Source organism: Gracilinanus agilis, chromosome 5, assembly GCF_016433145.1.
Source record: "Gracilinanus agilis isolate LMUSP501 chromosome 5, AgileGrace, whole genome shotgun sequence".
Classification (NCBI taxonomy): Eukaryota; Metazoa; Chordata; class Mammalia; order Didelphimorphia; family Didelphidae; genus Gracilinanus; species Gracilinanus agilis.
In genome coordinates this window covers 275,523,787-275,545,006 of record NC_058134.1, presented here as the reverse complement: position 1 = coordinate 275,545,006, position 21,220 = coordinate 275,523,787, and the positions used below count along the sequence as shown (strand labels likewise).

The following is a 21,220-nucleotide window of genomic DNA, read 5'->3' as shown; positions in this document are numbered from 1 at the left end:
TCAAGAAAGGAAAGTTTAATATGTATATCTATTTAATGTTATTCTCCCCACACTACTGAAAGAATTTTTAAATCTAATCAGCTATATTTTAGAGATTTGGGATTTTTCATTATCTTTTCAAAGAGGTTCACTGTCAAATAAATATTTAGATTATAGCAGGTATTTTAAAGAATTACATAGATAGTTTGATATAGTATGTCTATATTTTCCTTTAAACAGGATTTAAACTATCTTGACAAAATACAAGAAAGTCCCTGCTATTATTCTCATGAGAAAAAATATTCTTAGATGGCTTTTTTGCCACCATTGGAGATTTTTAAGATTTTCTGCTGATTGATTTTCCCATTTAGTGATGGTTGAGATTGAATGACAGTAGGGGCAGCTAGGTGTTCAGTAAATAGAAAGCTTAGCCTAGAGATGGGAGGTCCTTTATTGAAATCTGGCCTTAGATGGTTCTAGCTGTGTGACCTTGAGCAGGTCATTTAACCTCAAGTGCTAAGGGTTCCCCCCAAAAAAATTAAATGACAGCCAGAGGAACCTTTGCTGTGAGTGGCGACTAAGCCTAAATAAATATCAGCAAAAACATCTTGTAAAGTAAATCCAGTAGAACCAGATTCTTTCAAAGCAACTTGCATCATCATAAATAAAGGAGAATCATAATTATAAACTCCATTTATAAAGCACATAGAGAAGCATGGTCTCAAATAACCTCATAATAATACTCATATTTTGCTTGGTATATACCTTTGAAGAACATCTATCATTTGAATTAGAAAACCAAAGCCCCAGAAGTAATATGTCTTGCCTTTTTGAATGATCTCTGAAAATGATTTTTATAATGTGATTAAAAATATTTAATCCTTATCATTCTTGGGCACTTTGAATAAATATCAGATGTTGCTATATTTAAGGTTTTGAGGACCCAGACTATTTGATTTTATAAAGTCAAAATTATTTATTCATACTCTTGACTTCTATATGGACTTGATTTAATTGTGCACCAAAAGGCAATGCGAAACGTAATTTGATAGGACATTTAGCCATCCTTCCTCATAATGCATAAGCACAAAGGCAATACTTGAAGATTGTGCACCAGCATTTATGTCAAAGGATAAGGAACTAGAAAAATTCTGTGAAAAACATTGAACTAAGTCAGACGTATACAACTTCCTACTCAGTATGGACTCAGAATGCTGGCAGAAACAGTGTATTGGGAAATATGCATGGAATTAAGAAATTAAAGTCACACTATGTGTAAACCTCTTACCTTTCATTTTAGAGACAGGAGGCATTGAATATAATACCCAAAACATCATTGCCTGTCAGTATGGATTAATACTATAATTGTTACTTTGTAATCTACATTCTTAGTTGTCTAGGACACAAGAGAAATTAAGTGACTTCACCACAGTCTCCTAGCTGGTCCTTTTTTTTTTTTTTTTCCTTTTTTTTTTTTAAGAGACAGGATTTAAAGCCCTAGATTTCCATGACTACATTACTGGCCCATTAGCCTCTCTATACTGCTTTGCTTCCCTATTTCTTTTCTTTTTTAATTTTTTTTAAATTATTTTTTAAGCCCTTAGGTGGAAGAGTGGTAAGGGTGGGCAATGGGGGTCAAGTGACTTGCCCAGGGTCACACAGCTGGGGAGTGTCTGAGGCTTGATTTGAACCTAGGACCTCCCATCTCTAGGCCTGACTCTCAATCCACTGAGCTACCCAGAAATACCTCCCTATTTCTTAATAGAGAAGAAATTTCTGGCCCTTGATGTGGAAGTCATTTAAAATAAGCTGTCCTTATAGACTATATAGAGTATAATTCAAAATCTATGCCAAATTAAAAGAAAGAGTGAACACAAAAAGTAGATACTTTACACACTTATAGCACCTCCTACTCAACCTTTTTAAGCAAGCTTTTGTCTGAACAAGTGAGAAATGTATAAAAGTTAAGATATTATCTTTCATTATCACCATATCTTGGAGAAGTTTAACTATATAAAATATTCATCAGAGCAAAAAGGCCAAAAGAGCCCCAAAATTACTTCAGCCAATTAAAAAACATACTCCTTGCAAAGTAGAAACACATAGTAACCAAGGACAAGATGAGTTAAACTAAGCTTATTTTCAAAAACATCACACCAGAGGATGAGACAAAAACAGTATCAACTCATAAAACAAAAGTAGAAGAGAAGTTTAAACTAAAGATAGCTTGATAAAAGAACCAATTGAACCAAATGAAGACAACAGACAGGAAATTAAATGTTACTCTTTAACACTTATTGTAAATTCGACAGACATCAATTAATATAAATATTTCCTTACACAAAAACATACTAACAAGGCTGCATATGAAACTCCTCTGTATCTCCATTATTGATTATTTATTTTATTGTTAAAGACCCTTACCTTCCATCTTAAAATCAGTACTGTGTATTGGTTCCAAGGCAGAAGAGTGGTAAGGACTAGGCAATGGAGATTAAGTGACTTGCCAAGGGTCACACAGCTAGGAAATGTCTTGAGGTTAGATTTGAACCCAGGAGGACCTCCAGTCTCTAGGCCTGCCTCTCAATCCACTGAGCCACCCAGCTGCCCCCATTGGTGATTTTTTAAAGTCTTTAACAAATCTAGTACAATTTCAAAGCTGTCCTGACTGTCAATATCTCCCTTGACATTCATTTCTTTTTTCCTTTAAGAGTCACTATGACTATCAATTCTCAACCTTATATCTTTACCCAAACTCCCCCCCAGCCCCTTCCAAGAAATAATAAAGTCAGGCAAAAGAAATTCACATATTTGCCATGATCAAAAAAAATGAATGTCTTATTTAGCACCTCTGATCCATCACTGATGTCAAGGTGAAAAGCTTACTTCATGTGATTCATCATTGCACTGATCAGTCCATTATGAATGGTTTTCTATTCTGTGTTGATTTGTTCTGCTCGTTTTTCTCTGTGTTTCTTAATGCAAGTCTTTCCAGATTTCTCTGAATTTATCCCTTTTATCATTTCTCGTGGTATAATATTCTGTTACATTCATATTATAATTTGTTAAGCTGTTCCTTATTTAAGGGGGCGTATACCCTCTTAGTTTCCGGTCTTTTCAACAAGAAATTATGTGTATATGTTTGTAAATATAGACCCTAGACCCTTTTTCTTTTTTAATCTCTTTTGGTGTACATGCCTAGATATGATATTTACTTGTTCTAAAGGTTATGCACAGTTTAATCACTTTGGGAGTACATTTCCAAATTGCTTTCATGAATGCCTAGACTAATCCATAGTTCCACCAACAGTACATTAATGTGCCTGTCCTCTCATATCCTGTCTTTTGTCATTTTTATTAATTGGATGAGTGTTGGATAGAACCTGAGTTGTTTTGATTTTCATTTTACATATTGTTAGTAATTTGTTGCATTTTTTTCTTATAATGCTCAGAACTTGCCTTTCATCTTTTGAGAGCTGCCCGTTCATATCATTTGACCATTTTCCTTTTGGGAAATGGGTCTTGCACTTCTGTATTTCTAGCAATTCCTTTTGGTTATCAGCCCTTTTCAGAAAAGTTTTCTGCAGTTTTTTCCCCAAAAAAGCTTTAACTTTTAATACTAACTACATTGATTTTGCAAAAGTTTTCAACTTTACGCAATCAGTAGCTCTGTTATGATTTTTCTTTCTCTCTTCTTTGGTCAACAACTCTTCCCCTGTCTATAGTTGTGAAAAATATTTTCTTCTCTATTCCTAATTTGCTTATAACATGAATTATTATGTATGTCATATATATTTTTAAAGATTATTTTGATATATGGCATGAAATATTTCATCTAAACATAATTTCTACCAGAATGTTTTCAAATTTTCCCACCTTGATTTTGTTATAATTAATATTTTGTCTAGCTCCATGTTACTATGATTTCTTGCTTCTGGATCTTGTATTCCTGATGACTGACTTAACAATTTTTCTAATTTTAACTAATACCAAATAGTTTCGATGATTGCTATTTTGTTACTATAATTTGAGGTCTGTTGTACTGCTAGGACCACTTTTACTTTCCGTTCTCCTTAAGATTCTTAACCTTTTGTTGTTGGGTTTTTTCTTAGCTCTACAAAATAACCTTTTGATAATTAGATTTTTCATTGTATATGCAAATTATTTTAGGCGATGTTGCCATTTTTATTATTTTGGCATGCCCCAACCATGAGCAAGTTGATCTCTCAAATTATTTAAATTTATCTTTATTTATATAAATAGCATGTTGAGGTTTTGTTCACATAGCTCCTGTGTATTTTGGTAGATGGATCCACAAATAATTTATTTATGCTAAAATTATTTTAATGACATTTCTTCTTATATATTTCCTCTTTGGTTCCTTAGAAATATACAGTAAAACCAATAGGTGTTGTGAATTTATTTTATTTCTTCCTATTTCCCTGAAATTATTCATCGTTCCAGTTAAATTTTTTTTCTCGTTTTCTCTGGTTCTTTAAGGAAACTATGTATCATTTACAAAAGTGATAATTTTGTTTGCTCTTTACTTACATTTGCTCTCTTAATTTTCACATACTAATTTTCACATAACTAGCTTTTCTAGAACTGTATTAAATAATAGTGATGATAATGGCCATCCTTGCTTTACTGTCTTTTTGGACAGACTTCTAGCATATCTCCAATACAGATAATACTAGCTCTAGGTTTTAGATAGATAACTGTTTACAGTTTGTTGCAGTGGAATTTATTGTACTTGATTGTTTGATATAACTCGCTTTTCTTAGTCCATCTAGCCTTAGTGTTTTTTCTTGAAGTTCATTTATAGTTTTTTCATTTAATTTTTCTGATCGTGAATTGTCTAAATAATCCATTTCTTGTTCTGTTAATCTGGACATGTTATATTTTTGTAGATATTAATCCATTTTATCAGTTTTGCTGGCATATAATTGGTTAAAGGTTTATCATTTTATGGGTTTTTTGCTTTATTGATGATCTTGAATTTGATTATGAGAACTTCTATTTTGTTGTGTTTATTGGTTTTTTGATGTGTTGGTTTTCTTTTCTAGTCATATACCCATTTGATGATAGATTGCTCCTTTTTAGTTCAAATAAATAAATAATAAATTAGAGAAGTAAGTTTTCCCCTAAGTTGCCAAAAGTTTTCATGTTGTTGCATTATCATTTTCTTGGATGAAAATGTTTTCTCTGTGATTTGGTCTTTCACTCATTACTTCTTTAGGATTAATTTATTTAGTCTCCACTTAAGTTTTAATCCTTTCTTCAGTTCTTTACTGATTATAATTATTACATTGTGGTCAGTAAATCATGTATTTGGTATCTCCATTTTTCTGCATTTGTTTATGAATTTTTGCCAATGGTTTGTTTGTATGCACAAAGAAAAAAAAAAATATATATATATATATTTCCTTTTCTGTTCCCATTCATTACTCTCTAGAGAACTATGATACCTAAATTCAAAAATTCTCTTCAGGTTCTTGACTTCTTGTTTATCTGTTAGATTTGGGTGGGCATGAAAGGGACATTGAGAGCTCCAACTGTTAGTTTTTCTATTTTTCCCTATAGTTAGTGAACTTTCTTTCCTTTTAATTACTTATGCCATTCCATGTGTATTTGTGTATGCCTGTATGCATATTCATATACACAATAATATTTTTTATCTCTGTAACGTAGTTTCCCTACTTAACTCTTTTCATGTCTGTTTTTACTGTCGCCTTACCTGATATCATAATTATTACCTTTTTTTTTTTTTGAGATATAATCATTTTTGCTCCAGCTCTTCATTTTACTTTTATGTGAATCTTTGTTTAAAGTATGGTTCTTACAAGGCAGGTGGTAGGTAGCACAATATCTAGGATTAGACTTGTATTTAAGATGACTTGAATTCAAACCATCCCTCAGACATGTACTCACTGTCTGTCCCTAGAGAAGTCCCTTAATCTCTCTCAGCTTCATTTTCCTCATTTATAAAGCTAGGACAAAAATACCACTGACTTCATAGAATTGTTTTGAGGATCAAATGACTACATATATTAAATGCTGCATAAATCTTAAAGTGCTTTATAAATTTTAGCTGTTGTTAATGTCTATTATTGTAAATGACATTGTTTTTATTCATTTTATCCATTGCCATCTTCCATTTTCTGGATGAGTTCATGCTGTTCGTGTTCATGATTGTGATTGTTAATTTTTGTATTTTGCTCTATCATAGCCTTGTTTACTTTCCCCCCTCTTTTTCCTCTTTTCTTTTGCAAAGAAAAAATTAATAAAAGCAAATATGAGCAACACTAATAATCTATATTTTAAGTGATCTATTCTCTTAATGCTACCCTTCCTCTCATGACTTCAAATCACAGATTCTTATACTTTTTTCCCTTTTAATTCCCTCTTTTTAATTTACCCTTTTAAGTCAAAGTTTATATTGTTTTTTATTTCCCCAACTCTATTCTCTCCTCTTTCTCTTTTCCTACCTATTTATTACTTTAACATATTTCCATATCACACTCTTTGTGAATTTGTGTACTTTTTCAATAATAGTACATTGTCCAGTTCAGAAAAAAAATAAGGTTCTTCTTCTGTACTCCAGTTATGAGAAACTGTTAATCTTCTCCCCTTCTTACTCATGTCTTCCCTAATTTATTCCTTTTTCTTTCCTCTCTTATGGTCATCCAAAGAGAACAAAACCTACCCTGAGACTGTCTTTTTAATTATCTCTCTGATTGGATTCTGAAACTGCATTTTTATTTTCTCCTCTCCTTCTGTTAGAATGTAAGCAATTCATCAACATTTGGTCCCTCTCAGTTCTTAATGTATTTACCCTTCTAGGTTTCTCTTGACCCTTGAATTTGTATTTTTTACTTTTTATTCAACTCCGATCTTTTCATTATGAACACTTGAAAATCATCTTTTTCCTTCCTATGTATCTATATAGTTTTGCCAGGCAAGTCGTCTTCTCTTTCTTTTGACTTTTGGCCATTTGCAGTATTGTATTCTAAGATTTCTAATTCTTTTTTTTTTTTTTTATTAATAGTTTTAGCATAGTCTTATAGATCATGATTGTGGCTTCTCCATTTTTTAACCGGCTGCTTTTATTATTTGTTCTTTGTCTTAGAAACTCCTGGTTTTTAATATTTTCGTTTGACCCTCTGGTTCTAATAAATCTGGTTGAATTTTTCTTTTGTTTTCTTAAAATATAATATCCAGATTTTTTGTTTTGTCATGGTTTCCATGGAAACTTAAATTCTCTAAGTAAATCTCAAACTTTTCCAAGAATCCTTATCTGTTGGAATCACCAGGTTCTTTTTTCATTGGGTAGAGAGAAGTCATTACTTGATTAAGATATTTTAAATTGGAATAAATAATGGAGACTTATGCCCCTCTATGACCTTTCACATCTTCATCTAAGTCAGAAGCACTCTTTAAATGTGCATTACAATCAAAATAATATTCATCAAGTGACGGGAGATTTGACATTTGTAGTCCAACACTTTAGTGTCTGATATGATATATGAGGAAGCAAAAATGGTACTTTAAGGTTCAGAAAAGTAGTAGAATCTGACCTGATACACAAGGAACCTATCCTAGAGGAAACCATGGTTTTGAAGTATTCAACAAACAATAAGATATCAAGACATCTCAAAGAAGATGAACTATCAAAAAATGGAATATCTTGGCATTATTCTCCCAAAAAAGCTGACTAAGAAGACATAATCAACTTATATGTGTGTTTTCTCTTACGCTTTATGAAAATGATCTATACAGTGCTTGATTTTAAAAAAAGAGAAAAGAAATAGGACACGGGGGCAGCTGGGTAGCTCAGTGGAGTGAGAGTCAGGCCTAAAGACAGGAGGTCCTAGGTTCAAACCCGACCTCAGCCACTTCCCAGCTGTGTGACCCTGGGCAAGTCACTTGACCCCCATTGCCCACCCTTACCAATCTTCCACCTATGAGACAATACACCGAAGTACAAGGGTTTAAAAAAAACAATAGGGCGGGTTTCACCTAATTTTCTTCAAAAAAACCACATTTTCATAGTCATACAGTTAATTGACAAGTATAGAGAATACAAGAAACTACACTTATCACAAAATATATTTGAATCCATAGACGAAATTGCAATTTTAAAGGTTACCATCAGTGAGGTATCATACATCCATTACTTAAGATGGTGCAAGATTCCTGGAGACATGAGCCATAGTAATAACTTCATTTTATGGTGCTTTAATTATCAAATTTAAATAAGACATACAACAAGGAACTACAGGAGGCTGTTCAACAGTGTTTTTCAGTGCTATGTATGATATTCAGAGAAAAGGTATTTTCATATGGGGAGGAATACAAGAGTTATTCTTAATAACAAAATATTCTTAAAATCTTATTGTTAAAATATTTTCCATAATGCAACGATAATTCATTTCCAAAAAATTAATTGATGATGAATGATGAATATGTTTCTGCTTCTAGTCAAAGAGATTTATCGAACTATAGGTACCAAATAGGGGTAAATTTTCAGACACATAGTGAGTGTCTTGATTTGACTGTTCTTATTATAAAAGAAGAGTCTATGAGAGTACAAGGCAATTGGGGAATGATAATATGAAAAAAATCATCAATAAAACATTTTCAAAAGGCTAGGGAAAGAATTTTTCATATTCCCCAGATTATAGATGGGCAGCCCATTTGAACTGTCTATATTGGGTCTGTCAGTACTTGTATCCTGGAGGAAGTGGTACAAATGACAATAAGCTGGAGCAAGAATGACCTATAAGAAGAGAAAACTATGGAAAATTGAGGAAACTGCATAGCACTTTCAATGAATCCATGTTTATTAACATGCATGCCCATCTCTATAATAATTTCATTGGATCATAGGTTAATTAGAAAGAAAATCAAAGTTCTGCAGCTGGCTCTCTGCGCCATGCAGAGATATATGGTGCACATAAATAAGCTACCACACATTATCAATGATTGATGATTTGAGTGTGAAAACTGGCATTTTTTTAAAAACTTAAAATTTCATATGATCAGAAAGCAAGTTTTATTGTCATACTGTCCCTTCAAGGTAATATCCTAAATTACTTTTCCTTTCCCCTACCATGCTCCTAGAAAAAGGTGTCAGCATTCATTGCTGCCTCTTCTTCATACTTTCATGTTCTTGTGAACTCTTTTTAATGTGGGATATGACTCAAGAATACCACCAAAACTGCTCTTTCCAAGTTTGTCAGAATGTAAAGTTCTTGAGGGCAGGGCATGCCTGACTGTTTTATTTATATCTTCTGAGCCATACATAGCACTGCAATGTATATAGTAAGAGTCTAACAATAATGTTTTTTGATTGATTACCTAAGACCTATAAAGTATCTTTTTTCCTATTCCTCCTTTTCTTTGACCTCTGCAGCATTTGACACCTTCTCTTCCTAAATATTCTTTCCTCAAGTTTTTTCAGCATTGCACTCTTGTGTCTCGTGTGACATTTGCTAGGTCATCATCTGTAGCTGGCCCCTTTCAAATAGGTACACCGTCTTCTTCTGTGAGCCCCCTTTTCTCTGTATTTTCTCTTCGTGATAACAACAGTTCACATGGTTTCAATTTTCAACACAGATGGCTTTCAAATCTCTATGTAATCTGTCTCAACAGTCAGAGGTTTGTAGGTCCACATTCATTAGACAGAGATCAGAAGCCCCTCAGAGCCACGGATTAAGCCAGAAGTATCTCACTGTCAACATTCTCCCCATCAGCCTAGGGTTTGTGCGGAAAGAGTGGACATAAGCTTAGGATACACAGGAAGGAACATAAATGAGAATATCTGTTGCCCGGGCAACTACTAAGACTTCTAGCACCTGTGGGCTGCTCCCCCCATGGTCTCACACTGCTGCTGCCAGAGCATTGAGCCTCCGCTGGTTTCCCACCAGGCTCCCTCTCTCCACAGCGGTGCCACTCTTGACTCCTGGCACTGTCTCCCCAGAATCCAGAGTTGGCTCTCTTTTTCTGCTGTCAAGAGTTCTTGCTTGAAGTGACTCCCCGCTCTGGATGCTAGCTACTGTGTCTGTCTTTCTGCTCCCTACTTCAAACTGCTCAACTCACTCTAGATCCATCCTACTAGAGAGCAAATCCAGCTAGTGTGAGCACAGCATTCCCCATCCCCCATGTCCCCTGCTGCCCTTTGAACCATGCACAGGAATCACATCTTAGAGAATTATCCTGTGCCTGTAGCTCCTCAGGCTACTTTGAACTGATCCAGGGCTTGTAGGCTAAGTTTTTTTAATGTTATCAGGAATTATGGCCCATCTTTTTCCATCTGGTGGTCAGTGACCCTTCTAAATCATCAGGAATAAAATTTCCAGAGGAAATGCCAATATAGCTTTATAAGCGGAGGAGTGAGGTGTTTGGATTTTTTGTTTATTTTTCCTTCCATTTTTCTATCTCATTCTTGACTTCGAGCTTCATGTTGAGGCAGGGCTCCACAAACTTTCTGGAGGAAAGTTGTGAGCTGGTCTGACTGCTTCTTTCTTTGGGGTTTGAGTTCACTATTCTAGGTTCTCAGGGATAACTTGGGTTGGACACTTGGGGTTTGGGTCTGAGTGACAGTGTCCTGCTGTTGGATTCAGCCACTCACTCTATTAGTCACCTGGGAAGCTTTGCTGGATCAGAGTAACAGAACTGCAGGCTTCTCTTAGGTCTAGGATTCCTGCCCTAGATATTCCTCTGCAGGCTTCATTTTGAGCCAAGAAAGCAAGAACTGAGATTGCTCTCTTCTCTTGGCATCTGAACCACACCAGAGCTGCTTTCTTCTGAACTTGCTCCTTCTCCATACATTCCCCAGGGGCCCATCCCCTGCCCTAGAATGTCACCCCAATACCAGTCTCCTCAGTCTGTCTTGGATCTGTAACCTGGAACTGAGTAATGTGTAACAAAACTGCCAGTTGTCTCCTCTTACTGTAATGGTTCCCTGGGATGGATTTGAGACTACCTTTTGCCCTGGTTCATGGTCTTTCTTCTGGTTCCAGGTACTGTGCTCCTGGTCTGGCTCTGATCCTCACCATTTGCAGTTTTTCCTTTCTATCTCCCAATCCTAACTTGGCCTGGAAAAATGAATTCTTGGATTTCTTTATCAAGGTTCGATCTAGAGCAGTTTTTGGAGGGGAGAGAGTTCATTGACTCCTTCTTGTTATTCTTCTATCTTAACTCTGTCTCTTACCAGCTCTATGCCATGTTGTTCCTCCATATTGTTAGTTTATTTGATGGTGGTTTTTGTTTTAAACACTAATGGTTCTGTGATCTAATCATTGTGTGTATTCTCTACAGCAATTCAAATTGTAGCCCATTCATGCCTGTTCATCCTGTATCACTCTTCTCCGTATATTCTTTCAATTTACTCCATGGAGGATACCAAGCTTGGTGGGAGCCCTATCAAGTTTTTTTTGTTTTGTTTTGTTTTAACATAGAAGAGTACTAGTAGCAGTGCATCAAATGTCCATCAATTATTCTATTTAACTAACTTTTCACTAATACATTTCTTGAACACATCTTTCACTTTGTAATTACTTATGTTGTATATTGCAGCTTATGCCTACCACGATCCTATTTATTCTCACCAGATAATTCACTTTAATTTCTACAGAGACCATAGTGAGTGTTCCATGTTTTCCAGCCATATAGTATCACCAAAAGAATAATTTTAAATTCTTTCTTTGCTTTGTTGGAACATTTGGGATTGTTTTTTTTTAATTCCTCCAAACAATCCAATTTTATGTTGGACTTAAAACAGAAAAGGTAACATAAAGAACAGTAATATTTTGAAGAGAAAAAAGAGCCTTTCTCTGAACTTGGATACCAGATACAGATAATAGCATCAGGAAGCTGCTGTTTTATAATAACCCCCAAACACACACTGTTTAGAATTCATAATATGATGAATATAATTGTAAATGAATGTTGTTAGAAGTTCTTATATGAAAATGTTTAAAGTAAGTCTTAAATGTCCTAGTTACAAGAGAAGAAATTCTGTTATATGTGACACTAAGCACCAGATACTAAATTGTCATCTTTGAACAGAAAAGATGTATATGTGGTTTCTTGCCTTAAAAAAAATTCACATTGTTTTCTTATATGTTCACATAACTACTTTTTAAGTGAATGTTAGGCATCAATATCCAGATAATTATTGCATTGTATTAATATCTTGATTAACTAAAATGTTAAAGATGAAAATTATTCATCGTCACTTGATCACTAAAGTTCCTGCAATTCCTCAGTATGATCATCCTGGATATTCCTTTCAACCTGTCAACATTTTTTAAGCTCCTGCTTTGTGCAAAGTACTTTGCTGAGTTCTAGGGAGATAAAGGTTTTTAAAATGTCACAGGAAGAAGGAGAAATCCAAGCAAAGTGGACCGAGATTATTTCTAAAGGAGTAATGAGCATTCATCTAAGAAGAATCAAGAATAGATGCCTCCTGATATGAGCCTGGAAGAAACCATCTGAAAGGCAGAGATAAGGAGAGATTGCATTCCAGGTCTGCAGAAGTATCTGTGAAAATTCACAAAATCCAGAGATAGGATATCAAGTTCTGGGAACACTTAGTTGTCCAACTCAGGTGACATGAATAGAGTAATACAAAATAAGACTAGAAGGGAAGGTTGAAACCTGATTGTTATGAATATTCATTATATTTACAAATTTATATGGAAATAGGAGATTAATTGGCTAGGTATTGACTTTGTGACATGTCTAAGGGGCAGAATGGGATGCTGATATGAGATTTGACAGTACCTCAAAGATGAGTTACAGGTAAAATGAGATGTTAACTAGTTAATCCAGTTTTTGCCAAAAGTGATTTTTTGACTATTGTTTTTAAATTATAAAAATCAGTGAGTTCCAGGCTAATTCACCTTATTCTCTGTGAGTAGAAATAATTTTTTAAATATACCTTCTTGCTCCATATAATAAACTTCTATATCATTTCTCAGTTTGTTTGCAACAGGCATACAACAAAATATTTCTGTAATCCTGCATGCCTATGAAAATTCATAAATGCAGGAGAAAGGTGTCAAGTTCAGGGAACAACTTGTTGTCCAATTTGACTTGAACACAGTGCGTGAACTAAGTAACGTAACATAAGGATTTATCTCATTTTCATGGTGGTATTATGAAACAAGATAGATAATATACTCAGATAAGATTAAGTGATTATATTTAAAGAAAGTTATGAAGTTAATGGAGGTCTTGCAACATTAGCTAATGCTAGGTTTCCATTGAAATTCAGTACTTTTTCTTTCAGAAAATTATCAGCTGCTATTGGTGGGTGGAGAGGAATAGGTGGGTGGAGAGGAATTTTACAAATATGTAAACTTCATGAGATGTTTTCACATTGATACCCAGGTAATGCCCATAAGAATTGTTTGTAAATCTTCTTAGTTTAGTTTCCCATGATGCCTCATGCCTGCACAACTTAAAAGTAAACTACCAATAATCTTAAAATCTTAAAAGTAAACTATCACAATTCTTATCATTAGAATAAAGGAGCATTTGGGAACTCTTCAAGATTGTTAAATGCTTTGACTATCTTTTTTCATATAGTATTCTTATGCCAGTTTCTGTGAGAATAAAGCTATTGTCAATTTTTTAAAATCAAATTAAATTTAGTAAGTGCATCCTCTGTGCATGGTCCTGTGCTAATACAAGGGATATAAAGACAAAATGGAACATTTCCTACCCTTAAGAAGCATACTATTCTTTTGGGGTTAGCGGGATGTACACAAGTTAAGCACAGTACAAGAAAAGTTAGAGAAAAAATATTAATACAAGGGTAAAGTTGGAAAAAATTCACAAAGGTGAAGATGTCATTAGAGTTGAACCTTGAAGAAAGGCAAGAATGTGTATAATTGAGAAAAATGGAGAAGTAGGCCAGTTTGTCTAGAGGGCAAAAACAATAAAGGAACCTGAATGAGGGTGATTGTGAGAGATTTAAACTCAGTAAGATTTGGTATCCAATTGGATATAAGACAATGAGAATCATGGATTGCTCAAAAATTTTGAACCTGAGTGAATGGGGAAGTAGTAGTTCCCTCAGTAGAAATAGTGGTTTGATGGACAGCAGGTTCTTAGGGGAAGATAATGATTCCTTTAAGGTATGTCAAGCATACAATCCCCTCACATTGGAACATTCAGGAAAAAATAATCAGTAGGCACAAACTGATAGGCAGGGCTGGATATCTAGATTTAGAAATCACTATGAAAATGAGACTCGAACCCAAGGTGCTGAAAGGATTTCCAATTAGAGGACATGTAGAAAAAAGACAAAAGAGATCTCAAAGCCCAAAGTTATATGTAATACTCTATAAGGAGAGAGGAGACACTAAGAGGCATTCCTACAGGTAGCAATAGCATGAGGAGTGTGCAGGGCCACAGAAATAGGGAAAATAGAATATAGTAAAAGGGCTGATCAGCAGTATATCAGAGACTTCAGAGAAGGAGTCTAGGGTTATGAGGAATGAGGGAAAAGGATGGGATTTAACATAAAACGATAGATAGATAGATAGATAGATAGATAGATAGATAGATAGATAGATAGATAGATAGATAGATAGATAGATAGATAGATGATTTAAAATCGAAAAACCATTGGGACACCATACTAACTTAGAAGTAGAACTGGACCTTTTTAGTGCCTTAATACAAGTATAGGTTTGCATTTGTATTTCAGAAAACTATTTATTTGCAATTGACTATATGTTACTGAAAAAATTAATCTTCAAAAGCAGTTGCTATGTCAGGATCCCATAGTTAGTGTTAGAATTTATTTGAATTACAACCTAATTGCAGCCTTCAGGCTGATCTTTTACTATTAATTAAAATCATTTTGACATTTTAGACTAACCGGTCATTATATTGCATCCCAAGTGACTCCATCATTATATTTGTCATTTCAGAACTTGGGTCTCAATTCAATGATCTTTATATAAAATCATCCTTCTTTGATTTAGTGTTAAAAACTGGCAGTGATCTTCATGGTGAACTTGAGATTCTCCCAACCCAGTCCATCCTTTAAGATGAGATTTTTTTTTTTAATCACACTGAAAAGTTTTACTGATGTGAAAACCTCCCCCACAACTACTTTCGTTATTAGCAAAGCCATAAATGGTGAAATATATCAGAGAACAAAATTAGATAAATGTACTATCATTATGATTTCGGGTTTTAAAATTATCTTTTTAAATGACTTTTTTTTTTTTAAGTTCATGGCTATACTGATAAATTAGAATGTGAGAATAGCAAAATCTTTTTGGCTGATTATCAGTCATATATTTAAAACTTTACTGATTACATAGTTCATTACCTTAAGTACAGTACTTTCAGCCTTCTTAACACCTGGTAAGTTGTAGAAAATCATAGTAAAAGTAAAATGAAAGAGGATTAGTATCCACTTATATTTTACTTTTCTTTTGATGGGAAGGGGAGAGGTATAAGACAAAAGTGGTGCTACAAATGGCTTTGCACTCCAAAATTTGAGGAATTCTTTGAATTTTAATCAGATTTTCCTTTTCTAAAAAAAATATAATTTTAGAGAAAAGAAAAAATTCATGTCACAGGTCTTCTTATGAAGCAAAGACATAAGGGTTAGGCTCATAATTCTTTATTTTAAATTTTTACTTTACAATTTCGTTTTATTCCCTCCCCTATTTCATTATGAAACTAATGCAGTACCTTGGAGTTACAGAATGCCAACTTTTGAACTCTTGTCGCCATGACACATTGAAAGATGGAAATGATACTGAGAAGTCAAATCTCACAATGTTTCTTCTTCCCTCCATCCCCCTTCAAGCTAGGAAAGAAAGATTTTGCTTTTAATTATAGAACTGTTGGGTTTCATTTGATCAAAGCAAAACAGAGTGATTACCTTTATTTTAGATCAGGTTTCCATTTTGATTATCTGCCAGTCAGATGACTTCTCCCCCCTCCCTCCCCCAAGGATTGTGAGATGAGAGTATTTCATTTTGATCAGTTTCAGTTACGCAACTCATTCAAAAGCTTTAGGTAATCAAAAATTAAGTTTGTTTTCTTTCCTGTTCTAGTTACCGGTTTACTAAAATAGTGAGCATACATGATCACTTGAGAATTGGGCTTCTGGAGCACCTGAACAGAGAGGGAGTGGTTCATATTCAGCATTACAAAAGACAACTTTCTCTTTTTGAAGGGGATTACTTTGACTATTTTCCAGGTACTGGGGAAATTCCAGATTCATTACAAATTATTGGGATGGCTATTAATTACTCTTCCTGAAATATGATGGGGTTAAAGATTTGAGTTTTGCTTATATAGTAGAACTTTATTGAATCCATAAATTAAAATGGGTATAGATGTTTGTGGGAGAATTGTAAATCAGAGACCAGAGCATTGTAAATCTAGTCTTGCAAATCAGAAATGCAGTTTACATAAAAATACTATTTGTGTGTGTATGTATATTTAAGGGAAAACCTCATTCACAATGTTTTACACTCTTCATATTATATAATAAAAATTTACATCTCCTTTATATTACAGTATTCAGATATTAGATCAAGGTAGGAAATTCGATGTAGAAAATTTCCCAAAGAGGAATTAACCTTTAACCAATGGCTCAATTGTATATATTTAGTCTCTTTAAAATGCTTTGCCTCTTCTTATGTTCAACTGCTTAACAGAAGAGTCATTCATTGTTAAGGCTTATTTCCTTAGAAAATCTCTCAATTGGAAATTGAAATACATGGGTTTTTTTCCAGGTTGATGGTACCAAGGAATATTCATATCATATTCTTAAAAAACAAATTTTTCTTTTTTCCAGTTACTTTTCTCACAACTCCTTAGTTCAGTTGCTTAGAACTTATTTTCCTTCCGCGGAAAAACTATGTTAAAGTATTTGTGATTCTCAAGTATCATGACAGTTATATTAGAGATTATAAAAATACGTGCATAAAAGGAGCAGTCCTAAATATGCATCTTGATATTTGAAATATATAAAGCTGGGGGCGGGGGAGAGGTGTTATGTAGTATTTAATATAAAATGTTGTTGGGGAGGGGGGCGGTCAGGTCTTCCTATTTCACTCAGACTGGAAGTACAGTCTGCAGAACTCCTGCACCCAATTTTACTGCTATTTGGCCTAGAACTTTTGATATGCTCTGCTTCTGGCCAGTTCACATCCCCTTAAGGCAAACTGGTGACCCCTCACATCCCCCCATCCTATTCCTGGGGCCCAGCATGCTAGTTCTAGGCTTAGTGGGGACTCTAAGCATTAGGTTTTGCCCTGCTGAGGTTCATTTGAGCTCAAAGAATCCCCCAACCTGAGTCTTCCCATTGATCAGGGATTACAAGCATGTTCCACTATGCCTAGCTCCCCAAGGCTTTTCACACTGCGCATATATATATATATATATATATATATATATACTATGCGAGGTACATAGGGCAGGTGCTAATTTTGCCATTTTACAGATGATGAAATTGAGACAGTGAAGTTAAATGATTGCTTTAAAACAGTGTGATTGCACAGAGTCATTTGGTGGAGCCAGATGAAGGACCCAAGCTTTCTAATTCTATTCTGTTTCTCAGAACTGTTCCCTAAAGTCTTTTGTTCAGTCTTTAATATGTTAGGAGAACAAATTGAAATTCTTTTCAGAATTTATTTTTCTGATTCCTTAAATCTCTTCCAAGTCTCTTATGTCAATTATTGTAATTTTCTTCTGGTTTCTTACCCAAAAAAAAAAAAAACCAGTCCATGCTCCACAAAATTATTAATATCTTTCTCAGTCTGAGTTAAATATCCTTTCTCCTAAATAACAATTAGCATTTATTAAGCATCTGCTATGTGCCATACACTGTACTAGGTTCTTGGAATACAAAGACAAAAACAAAAAGTCACAGACTTCAAGGAAGAACCTTCCTTCTGCATTAAATTCAGATTAATTTTCGTTATTCCATCCCTTAACACAGAACCTACTTAGTTTTACTCGGTTTCATTGTTACTTTTCATTTATACAAGTCTTCATTGTCAGTGTTATCTAACTTAATTGTCATGGGCCAACAGACAAAATTACAGAATGAACATAGTTGTCTTTGGTTACCATCCATTTCCACCCTTTTATTGTGAATCACATTACCTTGGATTTAGCTTTCCTACTGCTACCCTTCTTCCTCTTGCTAAACTTCTGGCTCTTTGGGAAAAACTCTTTCTATCAACTACTAATCTGAAAAATATGAGTTAACAGAAGAGAACTCAAGTAGAAAGGCACCTTTTGAAAAGACAGTTCATCCAAAGTTCTCTTAGGATCACAAACTAACTCATACCTTATAACCTTTTATTTCTCATTTGTAATAGTTAGAAGACAATATTTCACTATGTTGAGGCTGTCACAGTATCTTTGCTTGGTTCCAACTACTAAAGGTTTTTTATTTTAGAACACACCCTAAAGACATGGCATGTGTTGTTTTGTTGAGATTTTTGTTATTATTTTTAACCAAATATACCAGAACTTCTGCAACAAAATGTCTATTCTTTCTGAATCATTTTTAATTTTGGACAAAACATTTTAAAATTATTTAACTAGCTAAATAACTAGTTTATCAGCCACTAAACAAAATCAGTATACAGACTTTACCCGTTATACCTTTGTCCTTGTTTTTAATCATTGTTGTTTTAACCAAAAATGGTAATATCTAACTTACTCAACAGATTTGGCATTAAGTGACAATTTTGTCATTAAGATTTGCCACCACTGACGATATTCAAAAGAATGTTGAACACTAAACACAGGAAAACATCCCACAGATGCTTTGAATCGCAGCAAAATCATTAGAATAAATACACAGTCCCCCAAGGAAGCTATTCTGAAGGGGACAGAACTCATCAGCTCCTCTGAATTCAAGTACTGTCTCTATGCAGAAGACTCCCAAATCTAGATATCCAACCCAAATCTCTTCAAATTACCAATGCCTATCAGTTCCTGCCTACAGATTAATTATCTTCCCCTGAATGTTCCAGAACGAGGAGATTTCAATCTCTTGGAAATATTTTTTAAATCAAATTTCACTTACGTTATTTTATAGCCGTATTTTAGATTAGTGGTAGTTTGAGGATCCAGTGATATGTATACAGAAAACTGAGCATATGTAAAGATGTTCAGCCTGAACCTTCTTTTAGGGTAGATAAAATAAAAATACTAGCAATATTAAGGAATAGCTCCAAAAAATTGTATAAATTCCAAGCTACCACAAAACACATTTAAATTCCACCAGCTAACCAGTAATACTGCTTGTTGAAAATAATGCCTTTTAGTTTTCAAAGTTTTTCATTTACATTAACAATTGACTCTCATAACTATCTAGTTAATATTACAAGTTATTTCCATTTCGTGTGTGTGGAGCTAAGAGGAGCTAAATTACTTCTTAGATTCACATAGCTAAAAGTCAGAGAGCCAAGATCAGAATATCAACCTCCAAGTTCTTAGATTTTTCACTCCTCTCTTTATTTCAACTCACTGTTTATGTTCAATTTTACTCAATGAAGTATTTTAAAATTAACTAAATGATATATGCATGTTTAGTATAAAGAAATGTACTTTGTCTGTTATAATTGAAGACCAAAGATTATCTTTCTTCATGTGGAGATTTGGAAACTACTATGAATAAGAATTCTAGTTGAGCAAGAAAATTGTCCATATAACCTTCCTATAACCAAAACTTTGGGAGAAGTTTCCTCAAACTTCCGTTTGGTTATTTGTGTTTCGAGCTCATTGTTTTGTTATTACTTAATTCGAGTAGGACATAATGTGAAACAACCCAGTAAGTAGAAATTGTCATTTACAAGAGAAAAGACTTGTTTTTTCTAAGATTTTTCTGTAACAAAGGTGATTTTTTTTAAACTGAAGAATATAAGTACAAATTATGTTCTAATTAGCCTGTCTTCATTCTTTTCTAATACAGATTTTTTAAATATCAAATATTGAACTAAAAGCAAGCCATTAAATGTCACTTGAAAATATTGGTTTTATATTGGCTTTAAATACTGTGGCTTGGCAGTTTTTTAACCTCTATTATGAATTGTCTTTCCGTCAGTGCAACATAGTTGAGAGGGAAAGCTTGAATGTTCTAATGACTGTTTACATTGTTTTGAAGAAGTAATACTTGGGGTCAGCTGGGTAGCTCAGTGGATTGAGAGCCAGGCCTAGAGATGGGAGGTCCTAGGTTCAAATCTGGCCTCAGACACTTCCCAGATGTGTGACTCTGGGCAAATCACTTGACCCCCATTGCTGCAAAAATACTCTTCTGAAATGATATTTTTAGGACAAAAGAGGGGGGGGGAATCTTATTTAGACTTATTTTATAAACTTCTACTATATATGTCTGTTAATGGCACAATTGAACTTGCTCTGTCCAGTTTCTATACCAAAGCAGTTGGGTTTTGTAGACTTGTTCATAAGTATAATAAGGTATGTCTCACATTAGTTTTTTTAGATATGTAAATTTTCAACAAATTATACATCCTCTGGCTTGTTTTTTGTTTTGTTTTAATCCTGACCTGTAATTTCACCCATTTGGGAAATAAGCTCCTGATTTGGAATTCAATTGTCCTGTTCTGCAACTTGTCCTCAGCCAGGATATATCAGAGGCAGGACTAGAACCTAAGTCTCCTTGATTCCAAACAGCCTCTTAGGGTCATCAAAACCTGATCTTAATAATTGGGGATTGGTATTTATGAACAAGTTGTGTCTGAAATATTAAATATTGCTTCTAGTTTCTTGGTGAAAAACAACCAATTTCCTTCTGAAAGCTAAGGAAATCACTTTATTAGCAGCAAAACGTTTTTGTTTCATAAGTATTTGAGGCAGTTTTTGCAAGATATATGCCTTTATATGTAAAATATGAAAAGTAGGCAATGGATCCATTGAAAGTCAGGCATCGGGGGACAGCTCAGGGGATTGAAAGCCAGGCCTAGAGGCAGGAGGTCCTAGGTTCAAATGTGGCCTCAGACACTTCCTAGTTGTGTGACCCTGTGTCACTTTTTTGCCTTGAAATATTGATTCCAAGTCAGAAGGTAAAGGGTTTTGGGGGGTTTTGTTGTTGTTGTTGTTGTTTTTTAAAGAGAAAGAAAGTCAGGCAGAACATATTTCCTCTGCTACTTTGCAGAAGTAGAGGGGCTTTGAGTATATAACATTACATATATACTATCAGATGGGGTTGGTTCATTTT

At 34.2% G+C, this 21,220-nt stretch overlaps 1 protein-coding gene across 3 annotated transcripts in view; it reads left to right on the top strand.

The window, feature by feature from the left end:
• Nucleotides 1–21,220, top strand: part of USP15 (ubiquitin specific peptidase 15) — a 152,189-nt gene that overhangs the window by 104,577 nt on the left and 26,392 nt on the right. The gene's annotated exons all lie outside the window — the stretch shown is intronic.